The following is a 21252-nucleotide window of genomic DNA, read 5'->3' on the forward strand; positions in this document are numbered from 1 at the left end:
TCTGACCACCCTGTCTGTAAAGAAATTCTTTCTAATATCTAACCTAAACCTCCCCTGGCACAGCTTAAGACCATGCCCTCTTGTCTTGCTGATAGTTGCCTGGGAAAAGAGACCAACCTCCCCCTGGCTACAACCTCCTTTCAGGGAGTTGTAGAGAGTGAGGAGGTCTCCCCTGAGCCTCCTCTTCCCCAGGCCGAACAGCCCCAGCTCCCTCAGCCTCTCCTCATAGGACTTGTGCTCAAGTCCCTTCACCAGCCTTGTTGCCCTCCTCTGGACCCGCTCCAGGACCTCATTATCCTTCCTGAACTGAGGGGCCCAGAACTGGACACAGCACTCGAGGGGTGGCCTCACCAGTGCTGAGTACAGGGCAAGAATCACTTCCTTGGACCTGTTGGCCGCACTGTTCCTGATCCAGGCCAGGATACCATTGGCCTTCTTGGCCACCTGGGCACACTCTGGCTCCTGTTCAGCTTCCTGTCAGTCCAAACTCCCAGGTCCCTCTCTGTCTGGCTGCTCTCCAGCCACTCTGTCCCCAGCCTGTAGCGCTGCATGGGGTTGTTGTGGCCAAAGTGCAGGACCCGGCACTTGGCCTTCTCTTCCAAACTCCAGCAGCAGGAGCCTTGGTTGTCCACGGGGGAGGCTGCAGAGAGGCGAGAGTTCACTTTATAAACACTGGCCTTGGTTTATTCCCTGTAGCTGTGGGCATAAGAAATACATTCACCTCTTTGCCTGAAGAAGGGGATTCATGGTCACAGCCTGTGGAGTGGTGGCAGTCCTGACTGCTGCTCCAGGTTCGCAGCCACTCTGTTTCCATTGGCGTGTTCTGGGAGGAGAGGGGATTGCAGGTGTTCTGACCCATACAAATATCTGGGTTTGAAAAATCTACACCCATCTCAGAAAAAGAGGCCTGATTTCCATAACTGAAGGTAAACTAAAGACTCAGCTCTGGGTACCTGTGAGTTTGTGCTACATGCAGCAAACAGTTTAGCTTTTGATAATAATTAAGTGCTGGTTATGGGTTGTTTGGGGTGGGGGGTGGGGGGTTTTTGTTGGTTTTTTGGGGTTTTTTTAAATGATTTGCGGACATTTTTTCTCTCTTCCCTCCCTTGTTATTCCTTCCCACTTCTTTCCCTGCCCCCACTCTTTCTAAGAAATCCAGGAATGCCATGCCTCTGGTCTTTACCAATATGTATTTGCCACATGTAGAACATTTGTGTGCAGGATTTGGCATGCAACATGTTGCAATTCTGGCAAAGAAGATTTGGAATTTATGGGAAATGCCCTACAGTTCTGGCAAAGAATACCATATTATTTATGAACCTAGAGTGCCCTTTGAAAGCTTCAAAGTGCTTTACAAGAAAGAAAATTGCACACAGAACATTATTTAATACAAAAACTTACATTAGCTTACAAATTCAAATTACTCAAACATGGGGGAAATATTTCTCACAGCAATATTCGTTCAGTCATGTTGCACAGCATGTTTTATAGTTTAGATTGAGCAGATTATTAACAAAAATGCATATTAAGAGGTATCTAGCTCTTTTGAGTATCCATCTTTTTGGAGAAGGTGCCTAAAAAACTCTGTTGTGAGACACCTACCTTTGAATTTCCTGACTTCTGAGGCAGCTTTTTCAAGCCGAATGTATGTCTGGATTCCCAGCTGTGTATAGTTCATTTACCCTCTTGGGTTCCACTGTGTCTGTTCACAATGAGTTCAGTTTAATTATTCTTTCTGTAGGAAAACTTCCTTTTTTCCCCCCTTCATTTCAAACCTTCCGTCTGATCACTTCTTCACACCGTCTGTTCCTTTACTGTGACACGAGTGAACTTTGCCTTTTCAACATCTCCACAGAGCTGACGAGTTTTTAGATTGTGGTTTCATGTGTGCTTTCTCTTCCATCAAAACATGTATTTTAATTCAGGCTTGCATAAGTACACAAATACATGAAAAAATATACAGCAACAATTTAGCCTAGACTGGACCTGAGTTAGATGGTTTACCATGAGTAGGCACTTCCATGAGGAATTATTATAAAGGGCTTTCTTGAATTTTTTCTAAAAAAGAACAGGAAGGTTCAAGTAGAACCACAGAACTCTAAATTATGAAAATTATAGAAATATGTAATTTCTACTAGGAAAAAAGCAGCCCTCTTTCTGTTGGAGAATACAGCTCCACTGATTATTAACTGCTTTGGAAAATCATACTTGCTAAAATATATGCTTGAGAAAAAAACCCAATAGATATGTTCCGGCATTCCCGTCTGGAAAAAATGCTTTTATATTAATCACAATGTAGTTTGTATTTTTCATTGTACTACAGAAGAAATGCCTAAATTGAATGGAAGCCAAAGTTCTAGTTGATCAAAAAGAGCACCTCAGGAAATTTCAAAATTTCCCAGTTTTATTTTTGCTTTGAATCCAGTCAGATTTTTTTAATTTTCTGGTAATTGTAATATTCATGCTCTGCGCATTTGTTTTAGCTGAATAGCAAGCCTGGGTTTCAAGGTGCTGAACATCTACATATCCCTGTAATACTACAGGAGGGATAGGCAGTATGCAATCTGGGAGTGCACCGACCTCAACCTCTGCCAAAGTTATGCCATTTGGAAAAATGAACCTTTAGGATACAAGTCTAAGAAAGATTCAGAGATGAAGAACCTGGGAAGCAGCAATTTTGTTTGTACCTTAATGCACTGTGAGTATGAAAAAGGGAGTTTACCATTTTCTAAATTGTGGTTAGTGGAGAATGCAGTTTGTCACTGTGAGCTGGGAACAGTATTTTAAACATAGCATAGTACTTACTCTGTGCTATTAAATGCAGATTCTCCTCTTTCACCCAGACCCAAGTTACCACCCCGTCTCCATCCCACTGTCTCACCTGGAGTGCCCTGTGCTGCTGCAGCTCAGACTCCCAGGGAGGAAGCTCATTTGGGGTTAGTAGGTCTGTGCTGCTGGAAATCAGCCCTGCAGAAGGGGATGGAATGCGTGTTTTCTTAAACTCCGATGTAGCCAGGTATTTCTTAGAAATGAAAATCCTTTCATGTCAGTGCCGTTGTTCTTCAGCTCAGTGTGGTGTTGTTAAGGCTTTTGTAGGCATAGGAACTTTTTACATTCCATAGAGTTTTTGTTTGTTGCTTCATATGCAACATGGAATTAAAGCAACAAGCTTGAAATAAAGAGGAACTAGTCTACCCTTTACCTCCATCCTTATAATTCTTAGCAAAACTAAATTAAGGTATTTTGCAGGTTTTATATTTATTTTCAGCTAAACTAGTGTTCCTATGGACACCTGAAAAGAAAATGTGGGGTTTTATATCCAGTAAAAAGTTCTTTGTACGCCTAGGCCTTTATAGAGCAAATAAAATACAAATAACAGTTCGCTTGGTTTAAGTTTGTACTTGCAAAATAAAATTCAAATTTCCTTTTTCTTACATAACTGATTCCAGCCACTTAGTTTGGAAATGGCAGAAGATAAAGGTTCTCCTGTGGAAGCATACCTGCAGTTTTATTTTTGCTGGAGAGTTATGGGCAAAGGCAGAAAAAATACCACTTTGATGGCTGCTGTATAGAAGGCTTGGACTGTGTCCTGCAGAGGAACATGACTTTTAACTTTTCTGTGGCTGCTCTAATAAAATGTCTCTTGAACCTCTTTATTCAAATGTATTTTTGATGTGCAATTACCATACTGGGTCAATGGGCAACATCACTTTGCAATCAGCCAGCCTTTTGCCAAACTTAACACCCACCTCAGGGGAAAGCTGGGCCACAGCACCAAACTTCAACTCGTGTAGGAGATTGCAGTGAATTCTCACCTGTGTAAAAGTTGCAGACAGTTGTGATGTTTCCAGCAACTACACAGTAGCACAGGACTTGTGTGTTTCCTAGAAAAGGGGAAACATTCAAAGGGCTTGGAAGACTCAGGCAGTAGAAAAAATTTTCAGACAGGGAAAGGAGCATCAGTACGAAGCATCTTCATGATCTTCTGGATGGAGAACTCTGATGCCCTGCAGCAGTCTCTGAAATCAAAGGTCTGGGCATCCCTGTGGGTGAAAGAAGGCAGCAGAGTGGCACTGAGCTGTGAATAACGTGGCTACAACAAAAGGACCCGTGAATTGTTCACTAACTTGTAATGGTAATGCTTTCAAAGGGAAAGTTGACCATAGTTGACCTGCAGGTTCTTCCCAACTGGGAATATGGATTCCACTATGTAGATGCTTTCTAGCTTATTTATAATGAAAATATAAACCCCTGCTTCTCTGGACCCAGGAGGAATTAAATGTAAAAACAGACTTCCTTTTTATATGTTGGGTTTTTTTTTCCCTCCAGCTCTAGGCACCCTCCCAACAGTCACTACTTAGCTCCAAAGCTCTCTCACAGCCTTCTGTGGCAGGATCAAGCTTTACTGAAAGTGGATGGTTTTCTCCTTTGCTAAGAGTTTATGTACTCACTCTTTATTTACCAGTGCAGACTTGGCTACCCAGATAGGGAAGACTGAACCCACATCAGTGTAACTGGTAAACAGCTTCGGAGACTCGATTCTGTTTGCAGTCAGGAGTAATGTCACATTGGAGCAGATGATTTTGAAGAATCATGGCTGTGACTTTCCCTGGGAGAAGTTTGGCAGTCTTCCCTCTGCTTTCCCACCCTGCCTTGCATCCTGCCCCAGCCAACTGGTCGGTGTTACCTGTGTGGGCCTCAGTGCTCAGGGATAGCGGTGACAAGATGTCACTGCCTTGCCAAATGCTGGTGAGCAGCCACGTTCTGGATCTTGGCACTTTCCTACTGCAGGAGTTGGCACAACCACTATAGCTGTTAGTTTAAACCATTTGCCAGGCTTCTTTCTCGTACATCTCACTGGGCCTGTGCTAAAGACCTCCTGGCTCTGGGGGGGAGATAGGAAAGAGGAGAAATCTTGGGGTTTGAGTATAGGAAGGACAAGATTTTAGGCCATTCCTACAAAAAGAGGCCTGGCAAGGTCATGAGGTTCCTGCAGTGGCAGAGAGATGTCAAGGTCTTGAAGGTGGCTTGGCAAAGGTCAAGGAACAGACTCATCTCCCTTGAAGGGGTAAATAGGATTTTGACTGAAATTATCTGCACAGTCTCGTACTGCTCAGACAGAAGACCATGCTACAGTGGCAGTGCTGTCTCTGAAGTGCATCTCAAAGGCTCTGCTCAAACTCCATCAGTGACAGTTCTGTCTCCATCCCGACTTCTCCATGGGCTCCCAGTAAAATCTTAGGTAGTTTTATCAACTCTTGCAAAACATTAGCAGGGTGTTCTTCTGATCAATTGCAGAAGTAAGTAAACAGGACACCACATGGCACACCATAGTTCACGAGGCACGGGTAAGGTTAGTCCCACAGACCCACAATTTGCTGTAAACAGCAAAACAGCATTAGCAGAACCAAAAAAAAAAAAAAAACCAAAACAAAAAAAACCAAACACCAAAAATGCTCGACCATCTTCCCAGGGGATATAAAATGGGATTTTTAGGTACAGAAATTACTCTGGCCTGTCCCTAACATACTAAGGTCAGGAGAACCTTCTTGTTGCTTTTCACAGTGGCAGCTGTGCCACTCCAGCTGCACAGCAGTGGGGGAGGTGTTAGTCTGGTGAACTCTAGCGGTGTGTCGCTTGCTGGGCTTGCCTTGGCCTTCCTCAAAAAGCAGGATACCTTTGGTTCATGGGCAGGGATGAACATTCAGGCTGTAGCAGTGCACATATGATGCCATTTCCTAACTGGACTTCAGTGGGTTCCAGTCTGAAGGCTGACCATGTACAGCCCTGCTGGATGTGAAGTGCAGGACCGTGGAGAAACAGCCCTGCTGGTCTCAGGCACCTGAGACCACCCCTGGAGTGATGGAGGTTTCTTCTACTCCACATTCAAAATGGGAAAGAGTCTCCAAGGTAGAGCACAAATGGGAAGAGGCTCTGGGGTATAAAACTGAGGAGTATTTTATAAAAACTAACTGTTGCAAAGCTGAATAATGGATAAGGGCTTGTTAATTTATCATCCAGCAGAGCTGTCAACTCACGCAGCAAAACCATCCAGCAGCTGGGTGTTAACTACTGCCCAGAGTGAGGAGGGAAGTGAGAGGTGAAGGGGTAGAGAAGAGGGGAGGCTGTTTAGGAAACTCCTCAAGGCTTTGCTAAAACATGGGAAACAGGAAAGCCATATGGTCATCAAAAGTTGGCAGGCAAAGGGCTCCATTTCTCTCCAGAGCCTGTAGAAAAATGCCCTTAGTGGCGAGGAATGGCTTAGCTGGAAACAGCAGACTAGAAAAGGGTCTGGAGGTTGCAGGAGCAGCCCATGGCCATGGTGAAGAAGAAAACCAGGCCAGAGAGGAGACAGCACTAGAGCTGCTGTTCTGCTCCTCTGAACTCTTCTGAGTCTGTCCTGGTGGAACAGCACATATTGCCACTCAGAGCTCCTGTCACAGCTCCTTCCAGCTGAGATGGGGCACTGTTCATTCCCTTCTGGGAAGTGGGAAGGTGGTGGGAGGCAATTCCATCCCCCAGGCTGTTGAGCAGCCTTGCCCATGATGAGAAGCATTCACTTACAAGGTCATGGCTGAACTTTCCCTCATCCATTATTTTAATGCCTTAATTTAGTGGCTCTGCAGTGATACTCCTGCCACTGCTTGCACTTTGATTACCATATGCATCAATGGCACTTTTCTGACAATAAAATCACATTTTGTGAAATTATACAGGTGCTTGTATTTTCACCCATCAGAAAAAAATGATGCTTTTAATAAAATTTATGAATCCCCTAAGCAAATGCTATAGACCAGTTGCATAGTCAATGAAGTTACAGAAGCCAGTGGAGCCAGGAATTTGAATAGCCCGTGCAGTTAAAGGAAAGGGCTCACCATCTTTAAAATCCATGGAGGCATTCCAAATATGATTATTCTGCAATCCTGTTCACAACAAATCTTGCTGGCTGACACTACGTGACCCTTCCCATTGATTGTATGGCCTCCACAAGCACTCTGAGCATATTAAGCCTGAAGTCCTTGTTGCAGATAATAACTTAAACATCCCAGTCCCTCGAGCAGACACAAAAAAGTACTTGCTCATACAGTTGTCAATTTTGTGGAAATGTCCTGTGGGATTCCATATGCATCCTAACAGCTGGCTGAACTCCCTCCTTCGCTCCCTCAGGTGTGGTTAGATCAAGGAGCAGTAAGTGCTAGCTGGAGGCAGGCAGGGCTCAGCTGCCTGGTGCCTGCCAGAGGGTACCCATAATCCATTGTCCAGCCTCCCAGAGGCTCTACTGGCTGCTAAATGCTGAGGAAAGGTTCCATCTCCCACCATGGCAGAGGAGTCAGTGAGACGCCCCTGAACTCAGAGGAGAAATCATAATGTGCCTGATTTTCATTGTGCCACAGTAGCAAATCAGCTTTCTCTGTGGTGGAAACAGGAATTTCTGACATGCTCAGGTTTTTGCTGGTTGCACAGCAGCTCACACTGGTGTCAGTAAATCACCCCCAGTGACTGACCACCAGAGCACAGCCCAAAGGAGATTTCACCTGGAGGCACCTGCTGGGAGGCCCAGCTCAGCTCCTGGATCAAGGCACCGCTGCTGGCATTCCTTCTGGCATGGGCAGAGCAGGCTCTGCCTCACTCCAGAGCACAGTGCTCAAATGTGGTGGCAGTGACTCCTGACCTGTCACAGAGCACAGAAACCACCAAGGAAACCCCTTTCTCTCATACTGATCCAATCTCGTAGCTCTGCTCGTGGCTCTGCTCTGCTGGGATCTCATGCCTGTGTTTTGTGTTAAAACAACTTCTGTTTTGTAAAGAAGCTCAAGTGGTTTTGCTGCTGAGAGTGAAGGACAGAGGTTGCATCCACCAGTCTCGGTGACACTTCACCCAACCCTCATGGCAGTGCTGGCCATGAACCAAATATTAACGAGTACGAGCAGCATAACAGAGTGTCAAGATTTCAAAACAGGCTTTTCTTTCTCTGTTGGTTTGGGTTTTATTGCCACTTCTATTATCTCTTCTAGGAAACAAAATTTCCCAATACTTCCTCTTCTGGTAAGTCATAGAATGTGTGTGGCATCCTACCCACAGGAGATCTGAGAGGCCAAAGGCAAGGAAGGGACAATCTCTGGGTTTGTTTTCTGGACAGAAGCTGTACACCAGTTTGAGCTGCACATAACACAACAGTGCTGTTTCCCTCATGGATTGATCAAGGATATCACGGACAATGGGAGAAGCAGGAGGGAGTACTTGAACACAGTGCAGGTGAGGCTGCAGACAGATATTTAAATAAGCACACTGGATATAAAGAGAACAGAATTCTGCAGCCTCTGAAAGCCAAAAGTCAAACTTTGAACTATTCCTTCTGAATTTGCACTTTTACATAAACAGCAGGGCTGAGTTAGAGCCTGAAGATGGAAAAAATGCAGACACAGAACAACAAGGCTGATTTTCTAGATCTTTTGATCCTACGACCTCTTTTCTCTGAGAGCAAAGTCTAGCTTCTAGGAAAATAAAGGGGACACAAAAGAAAATGCTTTCTGTTAGGATAAGAAATCATCAAATATCAATGCAGTAGTTCAAAACCTGTTGAATTCCCAGTACTTAGAATTGGTCCTGGCTACTCTCTGCTCTGAAGGATTTCAGTGTCACTGTTGTCCTGTCGTTTATTTGAAGTAAAACCCCATTATTTTGGGGAAGCAGGTAGGCTTTCAGTCTCTCCAAAACCAATTCAGTATAATTATGGGGTAGGATGTACTAAAACTAAAATATTAATTCATCCACACACTAAACCATACATTTAGCTGCCTCTAGGACTCTTGTGAACAACAGCAACACACAGATAGGACAGAAGGCATTTCATCTTGCAAAGCCATCACAATACGAAAGAGAACATTCAAAGGGAATGGAGATATCCTTTGGTTCAATGAAAACTGAATGCAAGGTACATTTTCTTACTCTGTGGTCTCCTGTCCCAGATCTCCTCCCTGTCTGAAATGCTGTGCCAAAGCTCAAGCAGTGAATCTGTCCTTGCCAAAAGAAGCCCTCTGTAAACCAGAATAAATACAAGTGGAGACTGGAGTAGAGAATGGAACCTCATCTCATTTTGGATTTGCCTTGTTTCCCCACAGCTTTCCTTCTCACCAGTTCATTGGTCTTGATACTCAAAAGCAGATCCGGATAATCCTGGACAGGGTGACATTAGGTTTTGAATGCAGAAGAAAAGAGAGGTCAGAGTGTAGTCTTGATACAAAGAAACAAACTCCCCCAATCCTGTGCAACTCTACAAAGGCCTCAAGTACTCCTGAATAAGGAATTGCTTTTTTGTAGATTTTCAGTTGATAGTCTTGTTTAAGTACTCATTTTTAATGCATCGAGGGAAACACAGAATATAGGTGAGAAGTTTGCCCAAACTTCTGCCACGAAACAACAAAGCTTAAAGGTCTGTTTTAAGATGGTTTAGCAAACACTGGTCTAAAAGGCTTGAGTAAAGGGCATCTTTGCCAGAACAAGTGGCCTTCACCCCAAAAATGAATTTGATAGTGCTGTAGGCTGGGTTCATGTTCTCCAACCCCCCAGCTCAAGTCATAATGTTGCTTATTTGCTGGAAGTTTGTGTAACTGACATTCCCAAATGGGCCATAGCAACTCCAGAACAACCTATAGATTTAAATATAATGACTACAGCATAACCCAAACAATAAACCTGTCAAAAAAACCTGGCCTGAAACAATGTGAAGAAACAGATACAGGCAATAAAAATAGAAACACTTCCCATGTGAATATTAAAAAAGATAATGAGAGGTTAATAACTAACAGAATTCTTACTAACCCAGAGAAGCTACTCCTCGAATGAAAACTCGTTACTTATGACCAGGCTCTGGATATCTTGCCCACAAAAGATTGCTTAAGTAATGCAGACCTTGTTCATTTTTATCCATTCCCTTTGTCAGGCCCCAGTGGAATTGTTTAAGTTGGACTTAGCACAGAAGCCACCAACAGGAACGCACTGCCGAGAGCGCTGCTCTGTTGGCAGGACTCGGGGCTGTCAACGCAATGAAAGGATCTCAGCCACACAACCCAAGTTAAACTTGCCTCCTGCCAACCTGCCACATGCTAAATTCCAGTAAATTGCTTAATTAACGTAACGAATGCAAACTGCACTCTAGTCTGCTCTATAGGTAGCTGGAAACACCCGCTCGTACACAAGCAACGATGCCTTGTCCTTTGTCTGAGTGGCCTGCATTTATCTGTTCCTAAGAGCCCCTATGTGCACACCTCTTGTAAGTTTTTCTATTCCATTGTACAGAAAGTATTTCTGGTTAACTATTTTGGTAGCCTCATTTATATTCCCTATTTCTAGAAAGGCTCATGCATATGTTTAATGCATGAATAGTTCCAGGGAAGTCGAGGGGAAAATTTATACCTTTAAAGTTAAGGGTGTGCATACATCTTTACAAAGCGAAAATGGACTTTGCATCTACACCTAAAGGTTTTCCCCAGCTGTGTCTGCCAGAACACACATAGCTGAACCAGACTTCCAACACTGCTCCATTATTCCTACACCTGGAAACTTGAAATCCACCATGAACTGTACGATCATTATATGTGGCCATCTTCTTTTTTCCTATGTCTTTCCCAAATAACTCAGAACATGGGGCTTGAAAAAATTATTGTAGTGATTAGGAAAGCACATGCACAGGCAGAGCCAGGTGGTGATGGCTGGAGAAGGATATCAGGCCGTGCTGGCAGTGGTTTTGCCTCACGTTGTGATTCAGAGGCCTGTGGTGGTTCCCACAGGCTCACTGCACAGAGAGGAGTGTCCTGTTGCCAGCCTGTGGTGACTGATACTCACTTCCACCTTGTTCTGGATCAAAATCCATGATCTAAACATTGTCTCTCCCCAGCCCTCTGTACTCTTCATGTGCTGGTCACTTCCCACCCAGCACATCAGCCATGGTGTTGATGGCTTAAGGCCTCGCTGGTATATTTGGTATAAATGTTCCGTGCAGGAAAAAATCCAACAAAATGTAATAATCTGTGTTACAGGAAAAAAAAGTAGCTACATTTTTCCTATCTTATTTTTCTTTTCTGCAAGGACGGGCCAGTCAAAGACTCCTCAGAGCAGAAGAGTATGCTCAGTAGAAAAGCACAACTGCTGCCTATGTAACATTAAACTATCAAGTAGAAACAACGTATTTTGCTTGGTGATTGCGTTCCCTCCCACTCTCACACAAGCCAAGAGGAGTCTCTTGTGTTTACAGCCAGGGAATGGGAGACAAGCACTGGGCTAGTCTTGGCTCAGCCCAGTTTTTGTTTGTGTTGGACACATGATGACACTCCCCTCATCAGATCCAAGGTCCTAAAAGCTATTTGTTTTCGTTTAAAACCAGTAAAGGCCGTGCTTTCTTACCAGCACACGCTGGGGAAGGCTGCCCTGCTGACAAAGCAGCTGTCTGTCCTTGGGCTTCAGCTGAGGTGCTGTAGGTCCCATGGCTCCCACCCAAATCAGAAACGTATAAACACAAACTTTCCAACCTTTTGCTGTCAAGCCAGCTATATTCCCGGTTTGGCAACTACAACTCCCACGTCTCAGCCTTAATGGCCCCTACCAGAGCCACGTGGACACCGGGATCTGCTCACACAGCCCAACTTGCAAGACCGGTGCCTCAATTTGTCCTGCTCGTATTATAAATCAATTTATTCCCTTTAACTGGGGGTTAGTGAGCAAACCCTTACTCATGCTCTTCTCATGCAGCAAGTCCCACTTCCTGGTAGAATTCATGTGAATGGAGCTTCCGACTGTGGCCTTACCTTCGCTTTAGGAGAAGCAGCGAGATGAGGTTGGTTTTCCCGAGATACCCATTCTCTTGTGACTCCTCCCAGCCAAAAAAGACTTGGTTTTTCTACCCATGACAAAGAGTCATTGGTTACAATGTGGGACCATGGTGTAGGGAAGGAATGTTGTCCTCTGAGCAGGTGGGCTGGGCTGACCTGGATGTGAGTGGCCGAGCAGCAGAGCTGCATTTCCCTCGCAGCCCCTCTGCCACCCTGGTACGTGTCCCGGGGGCATTTACAGAGGCTCTTTGTGCTGGAGCAGTCCAGGGCACTTTCCCACTGAGCCGTGGGAGATCTTGTCTGTCCTTCTGGACAAACAGGTTGTTGTGGTGAGTGGCAGAGGTCTATCAGTGATGGCATCTCTCGGTCTGCCCCAGCGGGGCCACGTGGGAGGGCTATTGCTGGTTATCAGCAGCATCAAAGGCATTGCTTGGGCTCCCTGTAGCCCCGTGGCCCCTTTGGCCCTGCTTGAACCCCACCTGAATTCAGGCTCAGGCAAGAGAGTTCACAAGTGGTCCAGACCAGGGCTTGGAGCAAGAGGACAGAGGCAGGGATCCCTGGGCACTGCTCCTCCCAGGCTCCTGAGGATGGACTGTAAAATCTCCAGGCCCATGTGCTCAGCCTGCCTCGTCCAGCTGTGGGAGGAATTTCAGCTGTGGAATAATTTCTCAGAGGAAGTGTCTGCCCATGAATTAATGCCTCTAAGAACTAATTATTGGGTAAACTGTATAAACAGTCCCTGGAGTGCCTCTTCAGTACTCGGCTTTTGGGCTCAGAACAGACCGAGCAGGCAAGAGGATTTTCAAAGGACGCTCTGTCTGGCCAAGCGATGATGTAGGTGACTCAGTGGTTTTCCCTCTCACAGCCTAAAAAGACAGAGAGGTACATAGTGGTCATTTGGGGTGAAAATTTATAGCTTATTAATTAAAAAAGGAAAAAAAAAAAAAAGAGCCGTTTCTAGGCCAGATCATAGATTCTAGGCTGCCATCCAATGTCAGGAAATGTTCCCCTCCCAGCAGGGGATCCAGGCTAAAAGGTTGTTTAATACTTTCTGGTTGATTTTCTATTTGGAATAAGTGCCTTAAATGATTGAGTTTGGCTTGAGAAACTGTTTGCTTACCTGGCACCTGAACTTCAGTGATAAAGTTTAATGTCCTCCTCTGAGTATTCCCACAACACACAAAGGAAACTTCATGGAGTCCCACTACCTATAAATCTGACCTTTTTAAAAAATAATAAAAAAAAATCAAAATCAGATGTTGCTCATTATCTCTTCCAACTTCTATCTATCCATGAACATCCAAAAGTTTTAAAAGCCCTGCTTAAACAGGTCTCCACTCCATTGATGGAATATCCTTTAATATTTTATAGCTCTGACTTGCACTTCTAAAAGTACTAATTAATCTCACTAGATAAAAACTGGCACAAAATGGCACAAGTGAGAATAGCTCCATCCTTCCTCACAGCAGTCGTGTGCCAGCTCATCTTGGAGCATGTAATGATTTACTGTAATAGTTTTAGGCCCATAATGGGGCCAATAACTGGCATCTGGAAGCTGTGAGGCTCTTTCCCAATGGATGCCATTCACATATAGTTATTTAATTAATTAACAGCTCCACTACCATAAGCCAGTAAAGAGTCCATTAAAGTTTTGGTGTTTTTTTTTTTTTTTTTTAAGTATCTTCAAAAGTAAGAACATATGCTGCACACTGCTTTTCCCTTGGAGAGTGCTTAATGTTGCAACCTGTTTATCTTATGACTGATTTTCAAATTCCACCTTAACCAGCTGCTTTTTCTCGACTTTAGGATTCAGCAGAGAGCAAATTGCTGAGCTCTCAGCAGGAGCAGTGGAATAACATTCTACCTGCATGTGCTCATTCCCGTGCAAGGTGCCAAACCCCTGCAATGGCTGCCTGGCTGCCTCAGTGCTGTTCCCAGACCTTACACATGACGCATTTTCACTTGCCCATTTCTCTGCTGAAAAAAAATAATAATAACGAAAAAAAAATCGAGGTGTGGAGTTCATTTAGAATGAGGAAAAATATCAGTGGGAAAACAAACCCCAGCGGACACTGGAGGGAGTTGGTCAAGTTTGTAAAATGCATTTGAGAGCTCAGTCCCATGTGAAATGTGGAAAAGCTATCAGGAGCCATAAAGCCAGCAAGGATGGGTTTGGTCTGGTTACAGTGCCAAAGGATTTTGCTTCCCAAATGAGTATTCCTATTCTTGAGGTGCAATTAAATGCAAACCAGGTCCTAATGGGTGCTGTGTCTGCAGTGGGGTGAAGGGCTCATCTGTAGTCCTCCCTCCTTCTGCAAGGAGCTGAAGTGGGAGATAAGAGCAGCTTCCCCTGGTGCTGCCCAGGCACACACACGTGCCACGTGCAGCTCCAGCCTGGTGCCACGCAGCACACGGGATCTAAGGAGCTGCCCCACAGGGACGAAGTAGACATGAAACTGGAGAAGCTTTGACAAGACAGGAATGTCATTTTACAGTGATTGTCAAGAGTAAGCCCTGCTAACGTGGCAGGGCACAGCATCAGCTCCCTAGCACTGGGTTGTGATATATAGGACATGTCAAAAGTTACGTAATCCTTGATGCAGAATCCTTTTCTCTTCCCTGGCTGTAATGTGTTGTGTCGTTCCTCCTCCTGCTCTCCCTCCCACTGGCCCACAGCACAGCCTTCTGCCTGCAAGGCTTTTGCCCTGCTGTGCTACAAGGCTCTGGAAAAACAGCAGAGCCCTGGAGCAGCTGTCACCCAGAGCCCTTCAGCTGGTGCCTCATCCCTGTGATCTGCCATGGATTGTCCAAAGAGCTGCCAGAAACCCAGGGGAAGCCAGCAAGAGCTTGGTTTGTTACCCTTGTAGGAGAGGTGTCGGGTTTGCTCTGCCCAGATGTCAGGTATGGACAGTGAAGAGCCAATCTTAGTAACTGTGACGTTTTGTGCTCCTCCCCAGGTAGAGCCCCAGGCCTGACCAGCCTGGAAATTTCAGCACCCAGCTCACTTCCAAGACCCATGGGCCTCTGAAATTGTTGTTCAGCCTAAACCCCCTGAACCAACCAGTCTGTCAGGGCTGCTGGGTCGTGGCAAGACCTCAGTGGAAGGGTCTTCCTCCTTCTGAAATGTAACAGCAGTCGCTGCTGCCTCAGAGACAGAGCAGGGACTGCAGAGGAGGTGGTTCCCAATTTGAGGCAGTTGCTTAATGGTCAAATCACTCTCTAAGAAGCAGCACACGGAGCAAGTTCCTTCTCCTGTAGAGAACATTCAAATACACATCTCCTACTTTCCCCAGTGGTGCCTCAGCCCCTGGGATAACACACTCACTGCCTGGGATAACGCACTCTCCTCAGCAGGAGGAAGAAGGGACACTCTGCCTTCACTATTCCTTGTGTCACTATGACCTGCAATCTGCACAAACTCCATCAGAAGTCCCTGAAGCAGAGGCCAGAGCTCAGGATCTCTCCTCCCAGCAGAGTGCCATAACCAACAGGCCATGCAAGGTCACCTCAGCTAACTTTATGTATTAAGTATCCAAGCACCTACATGTCTCCTACAGGCAGCAGGGAAACAGGCATTTCCTGTCCTGAAAGGAGACAAATCTCTCTCTCTTGAGTTCCTTTTCCTCTCCACTGACTGTACGTGGAGCCTGGGGTGACTAATGCAGTCTTTGAAGTCCAGTTGTTTAATATCTACATCAGGGCTGATGAGTTCGCCCTCTCTCTCCTCCCTCCAACCTGTCCCTGTCTTCTCTTTCTGTCCCAGTAAACCTTTCATGTTGCTGCTGCTCTAACAGGAAGACCTAGGAGCACACAGTTATCCTAATTCCCTGCAGAACTGCCAAGAGTTAGGGGTTGGAAGGCTCACTCTGGAACTGTGGGCTCGAACCATCTTCAGGAGTTCTCCCGTGACCCAATGACCCCCCAGAAGGGGGGGTTCCTGGCAGGAGGTTCCTGACATATGGTTTCCTTTCCCAGTTTATTTTCATAGACAAGACTGACCACTTCTTGCTTCTTCACAACAGATGCTGTAGACACCAATGTTCTGGAAAGAACTGTAAAAAAATATTAATTAATATGGTAATTAATACCCCATGGGTGCTTTGTGCTTTTGTGGAAAGCAAAGCAACTATAACCCTGTTTAACTGTATGTTATGTTTTACTGATTTGTCCTTCTCTACTACTCCAATTAATATACTCTTTGAATGTGATTTAGGCTTAATATTACATATCTTCAAAATATTAGAAGCATCCCACATGACTTCAGGTTTCTTGATTAGTGTTCATTTACAGATAAATTACCTCAAGGTGGAATGAAGGTGAAGCACATATATTGGGAATTTAAAGTAAAACACCTCTAACAGATTTTGCAACTAAACTAAAACCCTGCAGCAGAAAACCCGAAGTCCTCATACCTGAAGTTACACTTCAAATCCAAACCACTTAAGGTTATTCTCATAGAATCACAGAATGGTTTGGATTGAGAGAAACTTTAAAGATCCTCTAGTCTAACCCCCTGCCATGGGCAGAGACATCTTCCACTAGACTAGGTTGCTCCAAGCCCCATCCAACCTAGCCTTGAACATTTTCAGGGATGGGGCATCCATGACTTCTCTGAGCAACCTGTTGTGGTGTCTCACCACCCTCACAGTAGCAAATATATTTATTCCCCAGTAGAGCTTATTTCAAGAGAAAACCCCACATTCTACCATAAGCCTCAAGAAAAAATTTTGACCAGCTCCAGCCATAGATTTTGACCTCTGCAATGTCATAAGCAAGTCCAAAGACACAGTGTGGGACCTTTGTGTACCATCTTCATACCTCCACATCCAGCCTCTAAGCCAACGTTCCATTTTATACCTAAGTTTGCAAACACATTAGATTGAACCTCTGAAAATATTTGGAGGTTCTTCGCTTCTCTGCTGTGGAAAAAAAAAAAAAACAATTCACAACCCAATTCAACTCCCTGGGATGGAAACACAAGGGTGTGATTTTCTGTTTCCAGGAGTGTCGCTGGAGGATCAGTGAGTACCGTTAAACCACACGACAGAACTTTCCCTGGACATATGCTGTACAATGTAGAAACACTCAAAGGATTAACAGCAATCGGGGATATATCTCTGGCTGTGCACACACAGCAAATCTACAAAGAAGGGATTAGAGATATAGGATATGAACCTGCAAGGAAAAAATACAGTGGAGCCAGAAATGAAATCATAAGAGAAAGGTTATTCCTGTATTTGTAAAATTTTATACAAATCCTTGTGTTCCGTGATGGCTTGTTTGCATTGCAGCAATATGTAGAAATCCCTCAACAAGAGATCAGTCACAAGCTGCTGGGTTTTGTACATGCTGATCATGAAAAAGAGTGTCTGCCCTGGAGCTTGCAGGCCAAGAGTTATTTCTTGCAAGTGCATCCACATGGTTGTACTGTCGACGTGTGGAAACCCAGTCCCAGGCGTTAGCCCAGAAGAGTTATTTAAACAAGAAACATCTTTATCCTTTTGATGCTCATTATTAAAATAAAACACCCTTGTGAATTTTAACAAGACCCATGCACTCCCTGGCTGGCTTTACTACATCACCCTCTTATCTAGAAAGTTTTTCCTAATGTCAAACCTAAATTTTATTAGCTGTAAATGAAGCTGGTTCCTTCTTTCCCTATCCCCCAGTGAGCACGGGGAAAGATTTATCACCATCCTCCTTACAATAAACTTTAGCATATTGCAAGATTTTTATCACAGCTCTTCTTTAGACTCTGCTGTTCCCAGACTAAACAAACAATCCTTTCAACATTTTCTCCTAGGTTGTTCCTTCTACGCCTCTGATATTTCTCCTGTCTCTCTCCTGGACTCTCTCCAGTTTGTGTACATTTTTCTTGCAGCGCAGTACCCAAAACTGGACACTCTATTCCAGCTGAGGCCTTACCGGTGCCAAGTGGAGTAGAATAATTATCTCCTATGTCTTAGGTTGCAGTCACACATCCTGTTCTGCCTGCAGCTGAGCTGGGTGAAAAGTTTATTTCTTTTCACCCACTCCAGCTGCTTATCACCACCCCTCAGCTGCAGGCTCTCCCCCTCCCAGGTCAACTGCATAACTGCCAGAGGATCCCTCCCAAACACAATCTGGGTAAACGATCCAGGTTAGAGGCAATAATTCAAATAACAGGGCTTTTCTGATCACCATTTTAACAGAGCCAGGTAAGGCTGAGGTAAAAGCAGATATGAAGAAGCTGAAACCTGAGGTGGGAGGAGATGATGAGCAACGGGGTTATGGAGAGCAGCTTTTCTTGCTGGAGGAACTGCAGCCAGAAAAGGACACCTGATATTGTCCTTAGACTTTTGTCCCCTTCACACTCCCAGTCCCTCTTGATGCTGCTGCCCAGCTGGGAAATCCTCTTTTTGTATTTCTCCTCTCTAAGTTTTGTGGTTTACACTTAATCATCAGGCTGATTTTACAGCATTTTTATCCATGATCAATGCCCTTTTAAATTCAGATTTTGTTGTTCCAAGTAAGAGCATCCCAAATAGGTATTTTGTAACCACATTCCCTGTTCTTGTACCCAAGGTGGTTATAAAAAGGACAAAGAGAACATCGAGGTTTGGCTGAAAAGCTGCCCTGGTGTGGCACCAATACCTTCATAGCCTTCACCTACAGGTTCTCATCCATTTCTGCACCCACCTGAGAGTGACAAAGTTTTGTGTCAGCTCACAGCCCTGCACAGAATGGGTTCATAAGGGTCACCAGTGTCACAGTGCAAATTCCTGCTGCTTTCCTCCACTTGCTGTGCCTGTAGAGAACACCTGGCAGGACCCCACTTGGGCTTTTCCCACTGGCAGTAGAACAGCCGAACAACTTGGAAGTGCTGCACTGACTAGACTGGAGATGAGCCTTTCTTTTCCTGATCAGTGGCTTCTGCAAAGGTGGGATGGAGGCCTGAGCTGGCTGCTGATCTGTCTTGCAGATTTTCTGCTCCCCTGCAGAAGTGTTTTTTGTGCTCTGAGGAATGAAGACTTGGGAAAACAACAGTACTGCTGAGGACTAAGGGCATTTCTGTACCACCCAGGACCACCAGACACAGTGAGAACATTTAGGGACATCATGACCCTGAGGGACTCCCTCCCACAGCTGATATTTCCTTCTGCTGTTTAGACAGAGTTATACCTGTTTTGCTTTATTGCCTTCAGCTCTGGATACACCTTCATCCCACCCTTTGCTTATCCATGCATCCTTTCCCTGTCCATCCCCATTCCCTTTTTCCTCCCCTACTTGTCTACTTTCCATCTTCTTCCACTGAAACTTCCCTCCAGCAGCTCCCTTGTTTTCTCAGGCTCCCCAGTGGCACCTCTCCATTCTCCTGGCAGCACCACAGCCCCCATTAGCCGCAGGCACAGCTGTGGGGACTGTTCATGCCGCAAACCCTCTCTGTTTTCTCAGGCTCTTTGGAAGCAGAGGGTTAGGTAGTGTGAGCTGATGGCAGGGTGAAGTAATAGGAGTAGAGATGAGGTGAAGTTCTTGTTCTGTCTTGAACACAGACTGCCAATCATGCCATAATAGATGGTGGTTCTAGGCAGGGAACAGCTTTTCAGCCCACCAAAATTAGACCATTAAATGGAATTTCCTCTATGGGCTAATCAGGATTTGAACCCATTTCTCTGGAGATAAAAGGCGCAGCTCAATCTCCTGGTTTGCGAGGTCATCTGGAATACAAATCAACTTTCATGTATTCATTTGAAATGTTTTTATGTAAGGGATATTTTTTTTTTTTAATCTGCTTGTTAGTGCCTTGTGCCTAAACTGGAGCTGTGAAGTGACTTTTTCTCACTAGAGGCTAAATAAAGTACTGTACTGTTTTTATAAATGTCCTAAGCTTTGCCAGAAGGCTGGCAATGAAAGAGGCTGGCAGGAGACAGGCACTGTCTCTGTTCTGTATCACGGAAGTAAGCCCAAGGACACCGGCCAGTGCCTCCCATCCACGGGAATGTGACCAATTAACGCTCAGATGATGTCATTGGATGGCAAAAGCACTTCCCTCGCAGCTCTCCCTGCTCTGCCAGCTCCAACCTTCAGTGTATTTTCCTCAGTCTGGTCCATGTACTGTAATAACTAAGTCAACTGGAAAAAATATTGAAGAAAAGACTGAGGAAAAACAGAGTGTAGGGGCAGCTGGAGCCAGCAAAGAAGGCACACTGAGAGCTATAAAGACGCTTTGTGCAGCAGCTTCTCTCAACTTCAGGATATTTAGTTCCACAGGAGTCGGAGAAGATGGGTAATAAGCTGGCCTTTATTTTAAGGGATATCCCTTGTAGTCTCAGCTGCATAAAGATCAGTCTTTGGGCATGTGGAAACAGTGCTAACAGTATCTCTCTTTCAGTACCTCCTGCTGCTCACTCCATTGAATGGCCTTGGTCCAGCTAGAGAGGAAAAAAGCCTTCCATCCCAAAACAGTCATCAGTCTAAGGGAAAAGAGGTGATGAAAAGAGGCTGTGAGTGATGAAGTAATTATTTATAGAAAGATACATGACCACAGCACTCAGGTGCCTGCTCAGGAACAGGGCCCAGTACTGCTAATCCTGAGTGAGAGAGAGATGTGCCTGTGCCTTCCCTGCCCCAAAACACCTGGAGCGGGCAAAGGGACAACATCTCTGGGCTTTGTGGACATGAACCACCCTGTGCACAAGGTCAGGGAGCACCAGCCTGGGTGTGTGATGAGGCTGCTCCAAGATCAAGCCAAGAAGGTGAGGGTCAGTGAGGGACATGGCCAGGCTCAGAGGCAGCTGCGGCATCACTTGGGCAAGGACCAGGGCTGAGGCCTGGAGCCCTGGCAGCTCCCAAGTGAAGGGGTCAATCACCAACGGGACTTCTCCCAGCTCATCCCACGTGCTCTTTTTCCAGTAGCCTGATCCCAGGTTGCAGCCACGCCACATCTGAGCTGGCCTGGAGCACTGACAGCCAAACCCTTAGAGATGGGAAAAGGTTTTACAGAGGCAGTCAGTGCACCCAGGGTCTGCATGTACCCATGTAACTACTCATGGAATTGGCCTACAGAGAAGACCACTCCAAACAAACTATGAGTCAAGGCATCCAGATGGAGTTGAGACATCCAAATGGCCGTAGGAAATGTGGGATATTTGCAAATTGGTTTTGTATTGTTGTGGATCAATACATGTAGTGCTGATTATGCATATATATAAATTCAGATTGGTTCCGTGTGATTGTGAATCTATGCATCCAGTGCTGATAGTTCATGGAGACAAATTCTAACCAGTCCTGTATTATTCTGACTCAACATACGTAGTGCTGGTTACACTCATCCAAGTTCTTACATCTTGTAGCTGATGGGGAGAGCCAAGCTTTGAGCATGGATGGGAAAAAGAAGCAGCCCTACAGCCATTGAGCAGAATGTCCCAGGGACCAATGTGTTAAA

Source organism: Corapipo altera, unplaced genomic scaffold, assembly GCF_003945725.1.
Source record: "Corapipo altera isolate COAL_440 unplaced genomic scaffold, ASM394572v1 47, whole genome shotgun sequence".
NCBI lineage: Eukaryota > Metazoa > Chordata > Aves > Passeriformes > Pipridae > Corapipo > Corapipo altera.